Raw genomic sequence first — 19,705 nt, forward strand, 5'->3', positions numbered from 1 at the left:
ACTCCCCGAGTCCCGAGATGGGCATGGCGCCGCGTACACATCGTGTCACCATCACACTGATGTGTCGCCGCCTATTCAGTCCTTGATCGGACCTTGCTTTTCTAGCGGGCCGGCGTGCCCTTAGAACAAGTGTCCCGGCACGTTGTTTGTCACAACAGATGCCTCCAACTCGGGCTGGGGCGCGACATGCAACGGGCAGGCAGCTTCAGGGTCCTGGACCAGGACCTCGACTGCTGTGGCACATCAAACTGCCTGGAGTTGCTGGCAGTGCATCTAGCTTTGCGACGGTTTTCGTCCGCTAGTTGCTGGACAAGCACGTGTTGGTCCGCACGGACAACACTGCGGCTGTTTCGTACATCAACCGACAGGGCGGTTTACGATCACGTCGCATGTCTCAACTCGCCCGTCATCTCCTCCTCTGGAGTCAGACGTGGCTCAAGTCGCTGCGTGCTGTCCACATCCCGGGGGAGCTCAATCGTGCAGCCAGCGTGCTCTCACGACAGCTCACTTTCCCCGGGGAATGGCGACTCCATCCCCAGACGGTCCAGCTGATCTGGAGTCGATTCGGGGAAGCCCAGGTAGAACCTGTTTGCTTCCCACGAGCTCCTTCCCACTGCCAGCTGTACTATTCCCTGTCCCAGGCCCCCCTGGGCACAGATGCACCTGGCACACAGCTGGCCTCTGGCTTTACGCAAGTATGCGTTCCCCCAGTGAGCCTGCTCGCACAGACACTGTGCAAGGTCAGGGAGGACGAGGAACAGGTCCTTTGGTTGCGCCTTAACTGGCCCACCCGGACCTGGTTTTCGGAACTCATGCTCCTCGTGACAGCCCCTCCCTGGCGCATCCCCCTGAGGAGAGACCTTCTCTCTCAGGGGCCTGGCACCATTGGCACCCGCGCCCAGATCTCTGGAACCTCCATGTGTGGCTTCTAGACGGGACGCGGCAGACCTAAGTGATCTGCCCCCAGCGGTGGTAGACACTATCACTCAGGCTAGAGCCCCTTCTATGAGGCAGGCCTATGCTCTGAAGTGGAGTTTGTTCACGAATTGGTGTTCTTCTCACCGGGAAGACCCCCGGAGATGCCCGGTCAGAGTCGTGCTTTCTTTCCTGCAAGGTAGGCTGGATCGTGGGCTGTCACCCTCCACCCTGAAGGTGTATGTGGCTGCCATTGCAGCACATCACGATGCAGTGGACGGCCCGGTCCCTGGGGAGGCATGACCTGATCGTTAGGTTCCTGAGGGGTGCCAGAAAGGTTACATCCTCCTAGGACACCCCTGATTCCCTCCTGGGACCTCTCTATTGCCCTGGCGGGACTTCAGAGGGGTCCCTTTGAGCCGCTGGATTCGGTTGAGCTGAAGTTCCTGTCTCTCAAGACAGCGCTCCTGATCGCGCTCACTTCCATCAAGAGGGTCGGGGACCTCCAAGCATTTCGGTAAGTGAAGAGTGCCTTGTGTTCGGGCCGGCCTACTCTCACGTTGTCCTGAGACCCCGGCCTGGATACGTGGCCCAAGGTTCCCACCACTCCCTTCCGAGACCAGGTGGTGAACCTGCAAGCGCTGCCCCTGGAGGAGGCAGATCCAGCCTTGTCGTTGCTGTGTCCCGTAAGAGCGCTTCGCATATACGTGGACCGCACCCAGAGCTTCAGAAGCTCTGAGCAGCTCCTGGTCTGCTTTGGAGGTCAGCAGAAGGGGAAGGCTGTCTCTAGGCAGAGGTTGGCCCACTGGATAGTGGACGCCATCGCCTTGGCTTACCATTCCCAAGGCGAGCCGTGCCCCCTGGGGGTGAGGGCCCACTCCACACGGAGTGTGGCCTCCTCCTATGCGTTGGCGCACGGCGCCTCTCTGGCAGACATTTGTCGAGCTGCGGGCTGGGCGACACCTAACACCTTTGCGAGGTTTTACAACCTCCGTGTAGAGCCAGTTTCCTCCCGTGTGTTGGGTAACAGGTAATTGGCGGGAAGGGCTGGCTGGGTGTCTCGCTTGCTGCGCCATTCCCCCTAACACGGGGATGTGAGCGCCTTCTTCTCCCAGTAGAGTTCCCCGGTTGGCGTACCCTGGTCGAGCATCCTCCAGCACCCTCGGGCGTCAGACTTGGCGGAGCAGTCTGTCGCCAGGCCCAGTACTGGCGTTAGCATGCCCGGAGCCGGTCAGCCCCTGTACTGGGCTAGGTGTCCATATGGCTGGGTTCCCTACGGGTAATCCCATATGTGTATTCTTCCACGGTAAGGTTTCCCTCTTGGCAAACCCGTGTCTTCCCTTGACAGATCGCTCTGTCAGTCTCTTCTGGCAGCCGTTCCATCCCTACTCCAAGGTAGGACCTGCCTCAGAGACCCTTCCCATATGTAGTACTGCCCCCTGGGTCAGTCCATATCGGTATATCCACATGTCACCTCCCTACGGGTAGGATGTGGTCTCCGTAGCGACCTTTCCTAAAGGCTCGCTTCCCCATTGTCTTGCCAGCTGAAAGAACAAATAGGGAAGATTTGAAGCAATCTTTCACTGAAGGTTGAAATCCCTTCCATTTACTTTATGTGGGCGGAACAGCAGCATGGCCTTCTCCAGCAGCGATGTACTCACCCTTTGGCCCCTTCGGTACCAAGGTCAGTGAATTTGCGCTGGGGCTTTGGGAAGGTTACGACCTTAAGCGTAGCTTTTGTGGCACGCCAAGGCTTGTCAACAATTGCAGCGCCTCAGGGTTGTGACGAGGTTCAGGTTATGGCGTTTTCCATAGGACCCCATTTGTCGGTCGACATAACTCGTAGTGACCGACAGATAGGGAACGTCTCGGTTACGTACGTAACCCTCGTTCCCTGATGGAGGGAACGGAGACGTTATGTCCCCATGCCACAACCTTGAACCATTCGCTGTTGCCGGGACACGTTCTCGGCTCCTCAGCGTAAAACCTAATGAGTGGATGCACCTGTCGCCCTATTTATACCCGCTGGCACGGGGAGTGGCTCAGGTGTGTTAATCCACTTGCCAATTTCATTGGCGTTTTCTCTTAAAATCAGAGATGATTGGCCTCCCAAGTGAGACCCCATTTGTCGGTCGACATAACGTCTCCGTTCCCTCCATCAGGGAACGAGGGTTACGTACGTAACCGAGACGTTCTCTGGTGTACCGAACAATGCCTGTTCAACCTCATCTAAATATTTTAGCAAATGAGTGAAAGTGGCCAGCAGCTATCCTCATGCTTTTTTAAAATGTGTTGTTAATGTCTACATCTCTTATTTTAACAAGTGTTTTAACGCCAAAGAGTCAAGGTACAGGTACAGTTGAGGGATATCAACATTTCCCTCTATATCTTTATATCTTTGTCCATGATAGGCATTTCAGTTTAGTTGACAGGCAGAGAGCTCCCCTGCAGGGACCGTGCCTCTGATGTCCTTGTCCTCAAGTAGCTGGACATAGAAAATGGCAAATGAGACTTGTTGGGTGTGGGGAGTTTGCTATAAATAATTTAAAGTGGTGTACCGGCATCAGGGTAGATTAGGGTTCAATTACAGCTCCCCGATTCAGAACCAATGTTTGGTTGGGACACACACACACAAAACAAGAGACAGACAGAGACAGACTGTTGGAACAGCTGAATGAGAAATGTTAACTCTCTGAGGAGCAGTGCTAGTTTGGATTAGAAGAGAAGCACTCTTTCACTCACAGCTCCATTGGTAGATTCAGATGCAAACCGTGTCTTCTGTCTGCAAATCAATACTAGAGGAACAACTGCTGTTCAGTCAAACACCCAAAGAACCCCTGTGAGATGAGTTCAGTCTACAGTGATTCTGAAACATCTCTCAAGCATCCAAAATTAGACAGACATGACAGTTTTGGTTCAGCCATCTTTATCAAAAATGTCACCACTTCTATTTCCACCTCTATATTATACTTGCCTCACCGATCTGGATAGTGAAATTTATAGTTGGAATATTTCACCCCCCAAAAAAGGCATTATTTAACCATTGACTTGCTGTTCTGAACTAACAAAAGCATTTGGTGACCAGGTTCATAAACCATACTTAAGAATATTTACTTAGAATAGTTAATAATATTTTGAATTCACAAAAAAACAAATGTCTTAAGAACAGTCTTAACAAAAAAGATAGCATTTAAGACAAAACTAAAAGAATTATTGGAGAAAACAAATGTTTTAAAAATATTAAATACGTCATAAATAACTTGCCTTATACCCCAAAAGCCAAGATGTTTAATTAACTTATTGGATGATTTCAGATATTAAAATAAAGTTCCTGTGGATCATCAACAGAGTCAGAAAGAGACTGGGCAGATCCTTTCACCCTTCTGCTCATGTTTTGCTTGGGCTATATGAGCTATATTTTGAGTAATTTTGAGCTATAATTTCCAATAAAAAAGGGCTCGTTTACTCTTAAGTGATACAGCCAAAATATTTGCAGTGATACTGCCAATACTACTTCTCAATGGATAAACATTAATATGACATGCTGTCAGAATGAGTCTAAACAGCTGATTAAAAAGGCCACAATAAGTAATTAGTAATCATTGCAACTCCAGTCCATCAATTAAAGACTTGAAATGAAAAGTGTGAAATGGATCAATGTGTGTTTATAAGAAACAAATCCATGTTATGCTTCTGGCTAAAATGCCTTAATCCATATTATAGTTTTTTCGAGAAATATGCACAGATCAGGCACTGTCTTAAATATTACTTTTGGTATGAAAGGACATCAGGAGCGCGCTGAAAGACGGGAGGAGACCTGTCTGACGTTGGTTTCATATGAAATTTAAGGGGACTGACTCTGAGGCGATCGCAAATTTGTGTTCAGTTTATGGAGCTAAATGCTACAGCCCCGCTATAAAAGCCTAGCGAGGCCCGTGCTTCTTGTGTAGCTACATTTCGGAGAACCAGAACATATTTCAATAGATCGCTCAGGCATTTAAAAGGCACCAAAATGTGCTTCCTCTTATTCGGTTCGATGCATAGCGGCATAGCGCATGAACCTTCAAGAGGGGACCAGGCCAAAACAACAAACAAAAGTCATCTAAATGTTGGAAGGATCAAACTAACTTACCTAAATAAATTAAACAAACAAACAAAAAAAGCATATAAACAATATGCTTTATTTTACGGTCCAGTTCCTCATGTACATACTATGTACTTATTATAGTAATTACAATATAACTATGTAATAACTATGTACTAACCTTGAACCTACCCCTAAGCCTAAACCAACCAAATGTAGTTACCCTGTACTACCAGAACTTTCTTAGATAAATACACTGTAAGTACAGTATAAGTACATGTAAGTACACGTACTGTAAAATAAAGTGGAACCCAGCTCTTACCTCACTCCCTAAATAAACAAAAACATGAGAATACACTATTAGCAAAAGAAAAGGCTAGAGGAAAGACTCTCTCTTCCCATATTTCCATCTAAGCTATATCCACCAGTTGCCATCTTGTCAACCAATCAGATCACCCCCAAAGCTTGGTTTTTAATAGGCACAGCTGATGTCCATACCTGGCTGAAGCGATGACAGAGGGTGCTTCTCAGTTCTCATTTGTGCATCGTTTGCTTTTCTCCTTTCCTTTCCTCGTGTCTTAGCTCCACCTCTTCAGGAATGCGAGGGAAGGACGCAAGGACAAATCAAGTGAATCAAGTGAAATGATTTATCCTCACTCCCTTCAGCGTTACTTCAAAGTGTCTGTGATTTAAGGGATCTGCCCTTATGTTGTTAAAGTTTGTTAAGACATTCATAATAAATATTAATAAAGCAAGATGCCCTGTTTGAAATATATGACATGCATGGTTTATTTTAAGTGAAAAGGTAAAATATAAATACAAATTATTACAACAGATGTGAAGGGGGAGGAGAATTTATACATGTCTCGTTAAGTCGATAAAAGACTTCCGCATATGATACACCTATGTATCCTCACTCATTGCTCCTCATGAAGCCTCCTCCCTCCTCGATCCTCGCCTCCTCATGGTGCAATTAGAGAAATGAGATGTCCTTCAAGATAGCTGCGCTCGATCGGTTTCCGGGTCAGAGGATGGAGGACAGAGAAGTGAGGAGACGAGGAGGGATATTTAGAAGCACCTGGAGACTTAAAGGGGGAGAGAGAGAGAGAGAGATAGAAAACTACCAGAGAGGGAGTACAAAACAACACAAAGCAAAACAGAGAAAACAAAGTACAACCAAATCACACCAAACAAATAAATAAATAAATAAATAAATAAATGGTGACCACATATATCACAGAGTTTAACAAGGAATTAAACATAAGAAATACGTCCTGGGACGTCACATTATCGATTATAGACTTGTTTAAAGACTACAAAAACGTGCTAATGATGGATTTGTTTCCTACAAACTCGATTCGTTGTGGATTATTGTTGTGTTTTTTTAATCTCTTTCCCCTCTCATTCTGATTACACCCATCTGCTTTCAAAATCCACTGGTTACACAAGTAATTAAAAATCTGAAGAAACAAACATCATAGGCTGTGAGCGAGTAAATTAAATTAAGTATTCCTTTAAGATACAATGTGTTCTTAAGGAAATATGGAAGAACTTTCTTTTTCTTCATGTTACACCTCCAGTAAAGTGTACACATTCTTCACATCTTAAAAGGATTTTCACCCCCAAAATTAAAATAGTCATAATTTCCTCATTCTCGTGTTTTCTCAAACCTGCGCCTTCTACCATTTTTTTTTTTTTTTTTTTTTGACTTTTCAAAATATCTTTTTTTCTTTTTTTTTTTTTTTTGCACAGAAGAAAGTAATGGGGTTTTGGAAAATATCTAAATAAAGAAAGCATCTTCACTTTTGGGAAAAGTTTCCCTTTTACAACTTTCTTATCTACTGTTTTGAGTGTGTCTTGGAATATTACTCTCACATTTCATTCTCATTCCTGCAAGCATGCTGTGGTGGTGAAAGAATAGCTGGTCTGTTCATTTAAAGGTTGTGAGTTCAGCCTGAGTGGGGTTCACCAAGAACTGAAGAGCAGCTGAAATCACAGTGCTACTCTATCACCATAGTGACAATTGTATCTTAGAGTAAGACACTTACAGGCAGATTGCTTTGGGTAATTGACCTTCTAATTACTGTGTTGTATATATTGCTAAAAATGACAAGCATTTGCAAGTTGTCCATACAGTTGAATAAAAGGGTTTGCAATTATTGCTTGTTCAGTTAGTCACTCAGTCTTCCATGACCTTGCTGAATGATTTATACAGTTTAGCCAAAAGCATGTGGCTATAGTTAACATGCTATTGGGCTCTTAACTGGATAACATAATCTACACTACTCCGATCTAATGTAACACTTTTAATCAAATATATCCATAACCAACAGTTTGTTTCTTTCTCATTTATGTCATGTCCTTAATGTTTGTTATCCTTCTTGGGCATCGTGTACATGTGCATTTTATGAGAGACTGTGCAGTCTTACACAGTGTGTGTGTGTGTGCAAGTGTGTGTGTGTTGTATCTAGCTAATGAGCAGATTTGCAGGTGACTCTGCCTTGTAGCCTCAGCACACTCCTTAGCAGGGGACACCACAGTAAAGTGATTCTCATTATTTTCAGCAGGGAGAGTGAATGAAAGTCAGTAGCCAACGAGTGAGCAAGCTAGTGACTGAAAGAGTGAGCAAGTAAGTAAGTAAGTGACTGAATAAGTAAGTTCAAGAGAAAATGGAATGATGTTTGATGGCAAAAGCCCAGATTTGGACAGCCGGAGTGGAAATATTGAAAAAGCTCATTCATATTTGAACAGCTTTAGAAGAAAGTGGGCTTATGCTCAGTGCCGAATTGTGCTCGAAACATATTCTCCTCTATTGCCAAAAAAGCCAGCAAACAAATAAAAATAAACATGATGGAGATAAGAATGATGGGTCAGCCTGTTTCAGATGTCTGTTTTCAAGTGAGTGATGTGACATACAGCCAAGTATGGTGACCCATAACTCAGAATTTGTGCTCTGCATTTAACCCATCCAGAGTGCACACACATCGCAGTGAACACACACACCGTGAACACACACCCAGAGCAGTGTCTGTCTATCTGTCTGGCTGTCCGTCCAACCATCCATCTGTAACAAGCTACATATGCAAGACAGCCCATTTGTCTTTAATGCATATGGGACAGATAGTTATCAACCACCTCAACACAGACCAACTCAGAAACTTTCAACTTTCTTGACACAAAAAGGCCATTGGAAGCTTATTCCAAATACTGATGAATCTGATATATGCCTTGCCAACCTTGAGACATTCAGCCATTCATTCTATTTATCCTCTTTATGTGTGAAAGACGTCATTCACCTTGTACATAAACACATCTGAGGCCTGTATTCTCCCTCTTGGCAAGAACATTCTGTACTGAAGCCTTACAATCCACAGCTGAAGAGAATTTTTGGAGGTGAAAGAGAAAGAACGGAGACTGAGGGACTGGAAATGTTTTCCACAAATATTTCACAAGTAATTTTCTTTTGATTTGGAAGTCTAAAGTTTAACTATTTCTATCTCTCTCTTTTTTACAGATCGCTCTAAGGAGACTAAAAGAACAAAGTATAAGTGCTTAATGTTGTACACCCAGATCATCTATGTGCCACTTTATAGTTCTTTCTAAGAAATTACACTTGAATAAGATGTATAGGCCTACTGAAAGTCTGATAGACAAGAGAAAGAGATAAATAAATCCATAAGTAAAGCATATCAATAGGCTACACAATGAGGAGACTGTTGGCATTAGCACTGTGGCACTCTGATATGCATGTCCCTACATTGGCACAAATGTCAGTTTATTTGTGTTTGTCCTGTGTACATGGGAAAATGAGGATGAGAGCACTCATGGATGAATGTGTGATAAAAGCTTGTGAGTGAATCAAAATAGAACACGGATAAAAGAGTGCTTCAACCAGAATTAAAAGCCTTATCGAACAGATAGTTTTTTTAATTTATTTTTTTATTTAATATATATATATATCTTGATTACCACATCCAATTTTTTCACCTATTGGTTAACACATGATGATAACCCACCAAGGTTTGGATTAGGAGCATCAAGGAATCTGAGGTTTTAAAACCAATAATTTCATTTTTTTTCCTCACTGAAATTCAGAAAGTTTAGCGACAACCATGTCTTTACATCTGCCAAACCGGCCAGGAGAGCATCCAGTCCATCCAAATTCCCTTTTATAAGCAGATAAACTGTCAGCATAACAATGGAATGACAGCCAGTATTGGAAGCATATATAAAGGAAAAAGGACGGGAGCCAAAATTGATCCTTGGGGAACCCCACAGGTTAATACAGCATTACTAGAAGTGCAATCTCCTATCTTAACTGAAAAAGTTATATTGGTAAGATAAGATCTAAACCACTCCAATGCACTGCCTATAATACCTGCACAGTGTTCCAATCGATCAATAAGGACAGCATGATCCACAGTATCAAAAGCGGCAGTAAGATCTAAAAGCCCAAGAACAGAGTTGTTTCCTGAGTCACATGTTAGTAGTATATCATTAAAAACTTTCAACAATGCAGTCTCAGTGAAGTGATATTTTCTGAAAACAGACTGAAAAACCTCAAAGATCATATTGTCAGGAGTAAAATGATTTAAAACAGCAGTACAACTAGGGGGAGTTGAAGGGTAAGACAGAACAGGATTTATCTTATTAACAAAATTGAGAAAATCATCACATATTAGCAAAGACACTTTTGTAGAAGAGCAAATGGAAGGATTAATAGTAGCACTGATAAAATTAAAAATAGTTTTTGGCTAACGATAGTTATATATTCATAGTTAAACCTATATATAACTAATGTTACCTTTATGCACTTATTGCACCATCTGCTTTCAATTTACCTGCATCACAGGAGAATTCAGTGTGTGTGTGTGTTAAAATGGCGGCATAAAAACTGCTTATTCTTCACAATGTTGTCTCTCTCAGCATGAGTGAAAGAACACAGCATTATCTCCTCTGTGATCAAGTGAAGCCAGGTGCTTTGGACAACATGTCCTTGAAGATTGATGCAAGATTGAAGACATTTTGGGGGTTTTCGCTTGTACTGTTTACACCATCGCAAACACTGATGCAAAGGTAAAAAGACTGATGCATAAAGCATCTTGCACAAATACGTTCTTAAAAATCCCCATGAAGTACATAAGCACAGTTTCATATTGAATCTAAAATGTTATCTATTCTAACACATACCAGTTATAACAGCAAAACAGTGATACTGCTTAGTAATGATGATTATTATTATATAAATTTAGGAATTTGTCATAATTTCTGAATATGAACATTAATATTTAATATTCACAAGGAGTGATATTTCAGCCCACATGGGAAAAAACTATATAAACATATATGTTTCGATATATATATATATATATATATATATATATATATATATATATATATATATATATATATATATATATATATATATATATTCACGTATATATGTACATGTATCCACGCATATATTTACACGTATATGTACACATATATATGTGCATACATACACCTATATTGGTACATATATGCACGTATATATGTACTGTACCTATATGTTCACCTATAATAGTAAAATTTAAATCCATATCTGCTTGGCAACATAAATAAAAGTTCAAAATGTAGAAATGTGCATTATTTTTTTATTCAACATCAATCAAATAGTACAAAACAAAAAATATAGTACAAGAACAAAAATAAGACAAACAACCTGCTAGGCAACATAAATAAAAGTCCAAAATATAGAAATGTACATTATGTATTTACAAGAACAATGAAATAGTACAAAAACAAAAATAAAACAAAACACTGAACAGAAAAAAATATATATATCTTTATTATTCTTTGAAGGTCTGTCATGACGCGCCTCATCATCCTCCTGCACCACCTCCTCCTCCTCCTCTTCCTCTTCCTTCCTGCACTATCCAATGACGTTTGATAGGGTGTACGAGTTTTTTTTTTTCTCTCTTTTTTCGGCGCACAAAGGTTTTAGCGCATAGGCATTTTCGTCCACATGGATCTGCCGTTTTGGAATAGTGAAACCGATGTTTTGAAACCGGGTCCCAGAGTGTATATATCTGAAAACGCCGCCTTTGCGTTTCGTCTCGACGCCAAATCCGTACATTTTCTGAAAATATGGCGTCATCAGCCCAAGTCTCGCCTCTAGTCAAACATCACTACATCACATAACAGCAACAAAAACATGAACAAACACTGAACGCTAACTTTAACACGGATTAATAAATGTATTGTTCCATGTTCGTTTGTGTACCACCCGCAGCAAATCCATGTCTTCTTCTCCATTTTAAGTGTATCTCTGTGGCAGAATTACAGCGCCACATGCTGGTCTGGCATGTATACTACATTGATTTCGTGTGGACGCGGATATTTCTTGAGACGAGGGAAAAAAAGATCGGGGGTCCGTCTCCGTGTGGACGGGGCCAAAGAAGTAACGGGTACTTACGGTTATGGATAGAAATGTAGTGGAGTAAAGAGTACAATATTTGCCTCTCAAATGAAGTTGAGTAAAGTAGGGGAAAGCGGGGTAAGTTGTCACACGGGTAAGTTGTCACACTGTTCATAACTCCAACACTAGAGGCTCTATCTCAAAAATCAAATAGCCACTTTATGTGACTTCTTCTTCTATAGTCAACTTCCTGTTCACATGTGGTCAAGATCACTGTAATCTGAGGTTAGCACAATTTTCTTATTTTTCTGCATAAAAAGTAAAAAAAAATTACTTTACATTTTATGTAATACAACTTTGTTAGGTGTGAATGTTTAAAATGATTATTTTGCACAAAATAGAGGAGACAGTAACGTGTCTTTTGATACTTTAGCTAAAGTGATATGATGAGCTAAACTTGAGATTTAGACCACATTAGCACACAAGTAAGTATGGGGCAAGTTGTCTCAATGACTTTGGGGCAAGTTGTCACATGTGACAACTTGCCCCTGTACAAACAAACACATCGAACATGCTCAGAAAACATGATAAATAGTGATATTGTAATTTATTTCTAATTGCAATAAGTTGTTTGAAGGGAGGAAGGAAGGAAGGAAGGAAGGAAGGAAGGAAGGAAGGAAGGAAGGAAGGAAGGAAGGAAGGAAGGAAGGAAGGAAGGAAGGAAAATCAGGAATTAAGGAAGGAAAGACAGGAAGGAAGATGGTTCGAAATTATAAAAGAAAGACAGAGCATGGCAGTACACCACCTGACATAATGTTAAAGGCAGTCAGGCAGGTAAAGTTGCAGAACAAATCCATCAGAAGTACAGCAAAGGATTTTAACATAAATTACCGTACTCTGACTCGGTATTGTCAAAAGATTACCAGAGAAGAAATTGAAAGTCAGACAGACATGCCAACAACAATAGTTGGTTATACAACGCCACGGAAGATTTTTTCACCTGATTTGGAAAAGCAGCTTGTTGAGTATATTACCAGGTCAGCTGACATTTATTTTGGTCTGTCGCCAAGTGAGGTCAGAAAGCTTGCTTACCAGTTTGCTGTGGCACACCAGCTGAATTTTGCACCTTTGTGGTCAGAAAAAGAAAAGGCCAGCAAAGGCTTCTTAAAGCGGCATACAACGCTGTCACTGAGAAAGCCAGAGGCAACTAGCCTTGCCAGGGCAAGTAGCTTCAACAGAAAGAATGTTAATGCTTTCTTTGACAACTTAGAGATTGTGTTACGCAAATATGAATTTGGACCAGGAGACATTTGGAATGTTGATGAAACTGGGGTCACCACTGTACATAAACCAGACAAAGTGGTGGCCAGACGTGGATTCAAACAAATAGGGTCACTGACCTCAGCGGAAAGAGGAACCCTTGTCACACTGGCCTGTGCTGTCTCAGCCACAGGGAATAGTATACCTCCATACTTTATTTTCCCCCGTGTCAACTTCCGTGCTCATTTCCTGATTAACGGGCCACCTGGCAGCAAAGGAGGGGCAAATTCCTCTGGATGGATGAAAGACACACACTTTGTTGACTTCCTGAAACATTACAGTGAACAAACAAAGTGCTCAAAGGAGAAGCCCTGTTTACTCCTTTTGGACAACCACGAGTCTCATCTGTCCATTGATGGACTCAATTATGCCAAAGAAAATGGCATAATCATGCTGTCATTCCCACCGCACTTCTCACATCGGCTCCAACCATTAGACAGGTCTGTCTACGGGCCACTAAAGAGGCACATCAACAGCGCATGTGATGCCTGGATGAGGAACAACCCTGGGAAGACAATGTCGATTTATGACATACCTGGGATTGTGGCAATTGCCTATCCTCTGGCTGCAACCCCCTTAAACATTCAGGCTGGCTTTAGGGTGGCTGGGGTTCAACCTTACAACAGAGATGTATTTATGGAAACCGAGTTTGCACCATCCTACGCCACAGATCGCCCCATTCAGAACCCTGCGCTGTCAAGCTGCAGCACCAACTCTGCCCTGCCAGGCCCCAGCACCAACCCTTCCATGCCAGGCTCCAGCACCAACTCTGCCCTGCCTGGCTCCAGCACCAACCCTTCCATGCCAGGCTCCAGCCCCAACTCTGCCCTGCCAGGCTATAGCACCAACTCTGCCCTGCCAGGCCCCAGCACCAACCCTTCCATGCCAGGCTCCAGCACCAATTCTGCCCTGCCAGGCTCCAGCACCAACCCTTCCATGCCAGGCTCCAAAACGACGCAAAACAGCAATACTTACTGACACGCCAGTGAAGCAGCAACTAGAAATAGAAAAGAATAAGCCTCAATCTAGCAAAACGCTGTTTCAAAAGAAAGCGAATCAGAAATCTGGACCTATGAAAAACAAGGCAGCTAAAAGAAGAAAAATCATGCAAGAGTCATCATCAGATGATGAAGAGTGCTTCTGCCTGGTCTGTGTAGAGCCATTTTCAAAGAGTCGTCCAAAGGAGACCTGGGTAAAATGTGTAAAATGCAACAATTGGGCCCATGATGCTTGCACTTCAGGCCAGGCAATTTATGTGTGTCAGAATTGTGATTCTGGAGATGAGTCCTATTAGTCAGATACAGGGCATCTGTTTTGTTCAGAGGTTAAACATGTTAAGTTAAGCAAGTTATCTGCAGCTCAGTTATCTGGTTTTATGTGAAAGCCATAGAACATTTGAGTTTAAAGTTCAAAGTAAAGTGGTCTTGAAATGTGCATTATTTGGATTGAAATAATTGTTTTTCCAGATTCTCCAGGCACGGATGTTTACATTTCCAGTTTGTTTTGAGTTTAAAAATTAAAATCAATATTCACAATTAAGTAGTTGTGCTCTTATTTTTAGATAATCTATTGTGACAACTTACCCGCCCTAGTGTGACAACTTACCCTCCGATGGGGCAAATTGTCACAAGTGCACACTCACTATTCAACAGTCTACAACTCTGTAATGAGATAAGATATAAAGATGTTATGAATACAAAATATGTGCCCAAGACTTCCTTCTTTCATTTGATATGAGATTTATACCATTTTGATGTATGGTGCTCAGTAAATGTTAGACAGTGTGAAAAGTGTGACAACATACCCCGCTCTCCCCTACAGATCCCTCAAAATTGTACTTAAGTACTGTACTCAAGTAAATGTACTCCGTTACTGTCCGGCTCTGTATATCATGTTAATATATTGCCATAGTTAAATTCCATAACATGCCAATTACATGTGATACCAATTTCACATGTTCGCACATACATAAGTTCTTGCATATTTTTTTTTCGTTAATTCTTAGTTTTTGCCTTGAAAATAGAAAATATGAGCTAGCCATCATGTATGACAGTCAAAAATGGGATATGAGCTACAAAATGACCAGATCCTGCCATTAGCTATATAGAAGACATATCTTGTATGTATAGTGCTTATATGTGGATATGAAGAAGTCACATGAGACCTATATTTCCTGTATATGCACATGTATGCACCCCAATTTTGCCTATATGTGGCATATATACGCATATATGCAGCATATATGCAGTATATATATGGCATATGCAGCATATATATTATTATATGTGTGCATATATGCTGCATATTTGTGCATATACACTGCATATAGGTTTCATATATGTGCATTTATCCACATATAGGTTCTTTCCATGTGGGAGTCCAGTGTGATTTAAAGGATTAGTTCACTATAAAATAAAAATTGTAAAAATGAAAATTACTCACCTTCATGTCCTTTAACAGCTGTATGGTTTTATTTCCTCTGTGGAACATAAGAAGATAGATTAAGTGAAGTGACATTCAGCCAAGTATGGTGATCCATACTCAGAATTTGTGCTCTGCATTTAACCCATCCGAAATGCACACACACAGAGCAGTGAACACACACACACACTGTGAGCACACACCCGGAGCAAAGAAAGTCTTTGCAATTTTTGTCTGTACAATGGTCAGAGGGGTCCAGTGTTTTTCAATTATTATTATTATTATTAGTAGTAGTAGTAGTAGTAGTAGTATTATTTGTGTGTGTGTGTGTGTGTGTGTGTGTGTGCGTGTGTGTGTGTGTGTGTGTGTGTGTGTGCGTGCGTGTGTGTGCGTGTGTGTGTGTTTGGGATGTGGGGGGGGGGGTACTTCTGGTTGGGCTAAAAAAAAATCTGATTGGCATGGAAGAAGGACCTTTAAGACCCAGTGTAAGACTCAACACTGTCTCTGTGACTGTCCTGCCATAACTTTGGCCTTATTTATCCCCAAGGTCATTCTTATTCTTAAGAAAATTAAGGGATACCATAAAATTGCTGGTGTTTTCTGATCACCATTGTATTGTAGTTTTACACTGATTAGTAGAAACCCAACAAATGCATTCCTTGCCAACAACAGACCCTCTTACATGCCATCGTTCATTTGACCTAGTCTCTGTAGGAATTCTCTAGTCATTAGGGTCTGTCCCCTCTAGGCCAATGCTTTGAAAACTCCCCAATAAAAAGACTCTGCTCATTTATAGCCTGTCCATTTTTTTCCCCTCTCTAGATGGATAAGTGTGTTTTGTTGTCTGTTCGTGTGAACCTGAAGGCTTGTCTTGTTCACAAAGAATCATGTTTGCTTGATGCACAGCTCCTGACCTTTAGTTGACTGGTTTCATTTTCTCTGACTCTGTATGCATTTATTAGTCACAGCATTGTGTTAACCTTCTGACCTGCTTTACTTGCGTCATGTTGTGTTTTTGTTGTTGTTGTTGTTTTTCCTTTCTTTTTTAATTTTCTTGACCAGTCCTGGTTCTTCTCTCTGTCTAAACCACCTTTATAATGTTTTGTCATTCTGTAACAGAAAATGTAACAACATTGGATGAATGACCTTTTAAAAGCTCTGTCGACTTGCTCTAATCCTTCATCTTCACCGTGTGATCTTCCATCTGTGACCCCTTCTCATTCATTCTCAGCCTAATCACCTCCACCATAACACAGACCCTCACTCATCTGGACAGCTGAGTGTCTGGTAATCTCCCTTGTATGGATATCACTAGGGATCTCTCTCGGCCCAAACACATTTGGATTTGTGATTTCTATTTGAAAGATATTTGCTTATTCTTTTGTGCATGCTCACTGTCTCTGAAGAGATGACTGCAGTGATGTGTAATGAGCATTTAGTCCCATCATCTTGGCATAGCATGAATAATATTGATCGGATCTGCTTCAACAGCAGCACTGTGGGTAAAGGAAGATATTGGAAATGGTTTCTATCTATATTTAGATGTATACTTATGAGAGCAAGAATATTCAGACAATAATTTTCTTACCCTTATGATGTTACAAACCTGTATTTGAAACACAAAAGATCTCTTAAGCTCACTAAAAATGCATTTATTCTACAATTATATTGTGACATTTTATGACAATTGAAAGTAACTCTTATCTGTTTTAAATATATTTTAAATGGCAATCAGTGATTCTGAATTCAGTAATTGGATTCTTCATTATCAAATTATTCTTATTATTTAGTTATTGTTGGTGGATAAATAATAAATAAGTATATTAATAATTATTCTTTGTTTTTTTTTCAATGTTGAAATGGTTTTGTGTAAATGTTGTACTTTTTTACAGGATTATTTGATAAACAGAAAGTTAAAAAGTAATGTACATAATACATAATGTATTTGACATATAAATGTTTCGCAAATTAATGAATGTCATGTCTAAAAATTTTACTCTTGATCAATTTAATGCATCCTTGGTAAATAAAAGTATTATATATTTACATACTACAAATTTTTGAGTTGCAGCGTATCATTGTTTTCCAGTGGAAACTTTACACAAAAATTTTAAGCAGCAAATTATTATTATTATTATTATTATTATTATTATTATTATTATTATTATTATTATTATTATTATTATTATTATTATTATTATTATTATTTTGTTACATTCAGAATAATACATTTGAGCTTCAAAATCATCTAATTAAAACGATTTCCAAATGATCATGTGAAAATGAAAGCACAATGAATAAATAAATAAGCTTATATAAGAGAGACACTCATCATGTATTTCTAAACTCATGGTTCCGGGGGTTAATGTTTAAATTTCTTGTATGTTCAATTATTCTAGGAGCAAGAACCCCCATAAGGAAGCATACCGCCAAAGATAAACTGTGTTCAATAAACTCAAGTAAATTTGCCAAAGTGGTTCCTGTCTGAAATAATTTATAAGTGAAGGTGAGTGAATGATGGCAGAAGTTTCTTTCCTGGTGTCCTATCCCTTTAAAGTAAAGAAGTGATCTTGATATGACTTAAACTGACCTTTGCTCTGTCGAGGGTTGCCTGAGTTCTTTGAATAGTGCGAATTTCTGTGTTATGTTAATTTTTGTGCTTTTTCAATCACATATGTGTTTTTGTGTTTCTTATTTTCCTTCGGACAGGGAAGCTTCAGCTTTTACAAGCTCTCAGGAGTGCCTGACAGACAAAGTGCTTTCTCATTAGTCTTAGGAATATGACTGCGTGGGCGTACGGCTTTGGGGTTTAAAACATGAAACAAGAAAGGCTGGAAATAGGGTTTAGTGGAAGGATGAAGTGTAGATGTGTGACATAATAAGAGAGGGAGATGTAGAGTGTGAGCACACGCATGTTCTCATATGCATGGGGTTGCATCGGGCCTTCGGCAGGAGTGGTCTAAACATTGAGTTGATGTGAACTGGCAGGATGATGCATTCTAAATCAGACAGATGGAAACACACACAACTCTGTCAGTCATTTAATGAGTAGCATTAGCTCAGACACATCCTGGTTGAGAAAACATTCACTTGGAGCTGCACTCACCAGTCAAGCATGTTCTACTGAATAAAGCGTCTTCGCTGAGCAGAAGCAAAGCCTTTAGCAGGATAATCTTAAGGGAATATAGTATGTTAGAGTAAGGGTGGATAAATAAAAATTAGTAAGCCCCTCTCCTGCTTTAATGTTGTGTTAAAACACAGAATATCACACACAGGGTCCAAAATGAACACCCGCTAATTTCTAAATGTGTGGAAAATACAGCTTTGGTGCATAGGACAATTTTGTTATTTGTTAGTTTGGTGGTAACTTTATAAGGAGTAATGCTGGTCTGCAGTGTGATGTTGCTTTTATGCACAATGTAATGAGTAATGTGGATTCTTAACTAAATCTTTTTCTCAGTGTTTTTGTGACCAATGCAGTAATGACAGAGAGAGACTGACTCATATTTATATGACACTGTGAAAGACAATTACCTGATCAGTTTGTCACAAACTATCATGGGAGAATTCTGGGATGAGGGTATTTTTTTGCAGATGTTTGTTAGCATGAAATATCTCAATCCAGTTGCTGTGGCAAAGTGTTAATTTTGAACCCTGTCTGCACATGCACACCATCCAGGTTGATTGGCACCCCAAGAAATTGTTTCTGCATCTACCGTCTCCATCAATCTGCCAGGTTACCGTTGCATTGACAGCTGGGTGGAAGAGGAGAAATATAAAATATAACAACAAGTACATGGCAATGCCCAGTGTGGAAAAAACAAACCAAGTTTGTGCATATTGGCCCTCACCAGCCATTCTAAAGGTGATCTGGGCCAAATATTTTGTTAAAACTTGAAATTAGTTTCACATTTTTAATCTGTTCAGATTTAGTTTTCACAATCATTATGTAAAGTGACAGTTTTGTCACAGAAAGCAAAAAATAGGTATCTAGAAAACGAAGAAGCTAACAGAAAGGACTGATGTTTTATTCTAGGGCTTTTGAAAGGCAGACTGTCATGTTGTACCTGGACCTAGAGTAGCTGATTCATGTACAGAGATTCTGATCTCACTGAAGTATATACTGATACAATGGATTTATGGCAGTAGAGAAAAAAAAGTTCAATATCAAGGGAACCTAATTTCACACTACAAGAAAGGGTTGTTTAAATATAGATATGCGTAGATGTATAGTTCAGCTGACTCAGAACCAAGTTGTTCCAGTTGTTCTGCATTATTAAGCAAAAATAACTACATAGGTACTTTTTACCCCTAGACATTATATTGTGATTTATACTGTTTATGGGATTTATAAAGGCAAACAATATGCAAGGCTTGTAGTGACATCTGATTCTAGTCATTTTAGCGGTGCAAAAACAGCCCATTATGCTCCTAGATACTGCACACTGGTGTTTCTTATAATATTTCAATTTATTATATTAATTTGAATTGATGTGTTAATATTATAGTTGTAATAATTTGTATGTCTTGCTTGTTCACCCGAAGATAGTTTATGTCCTTATTGC

Source organism: Carassius auratus, unplaced genomic scaffold (assembly GCF_003368295.1).
Source record: "Carassius auratus strain Wakin unplaced genomic scaffold, ASM336829v1 scaf_tig00037925, whole genome shotgun sequence".
Lineage (NCBI taxonomy): Eukaryota > Metazoa > Chordata > Actinopteri > Cypriniformes > Cyprinidae > Carassius > Carassius auratus.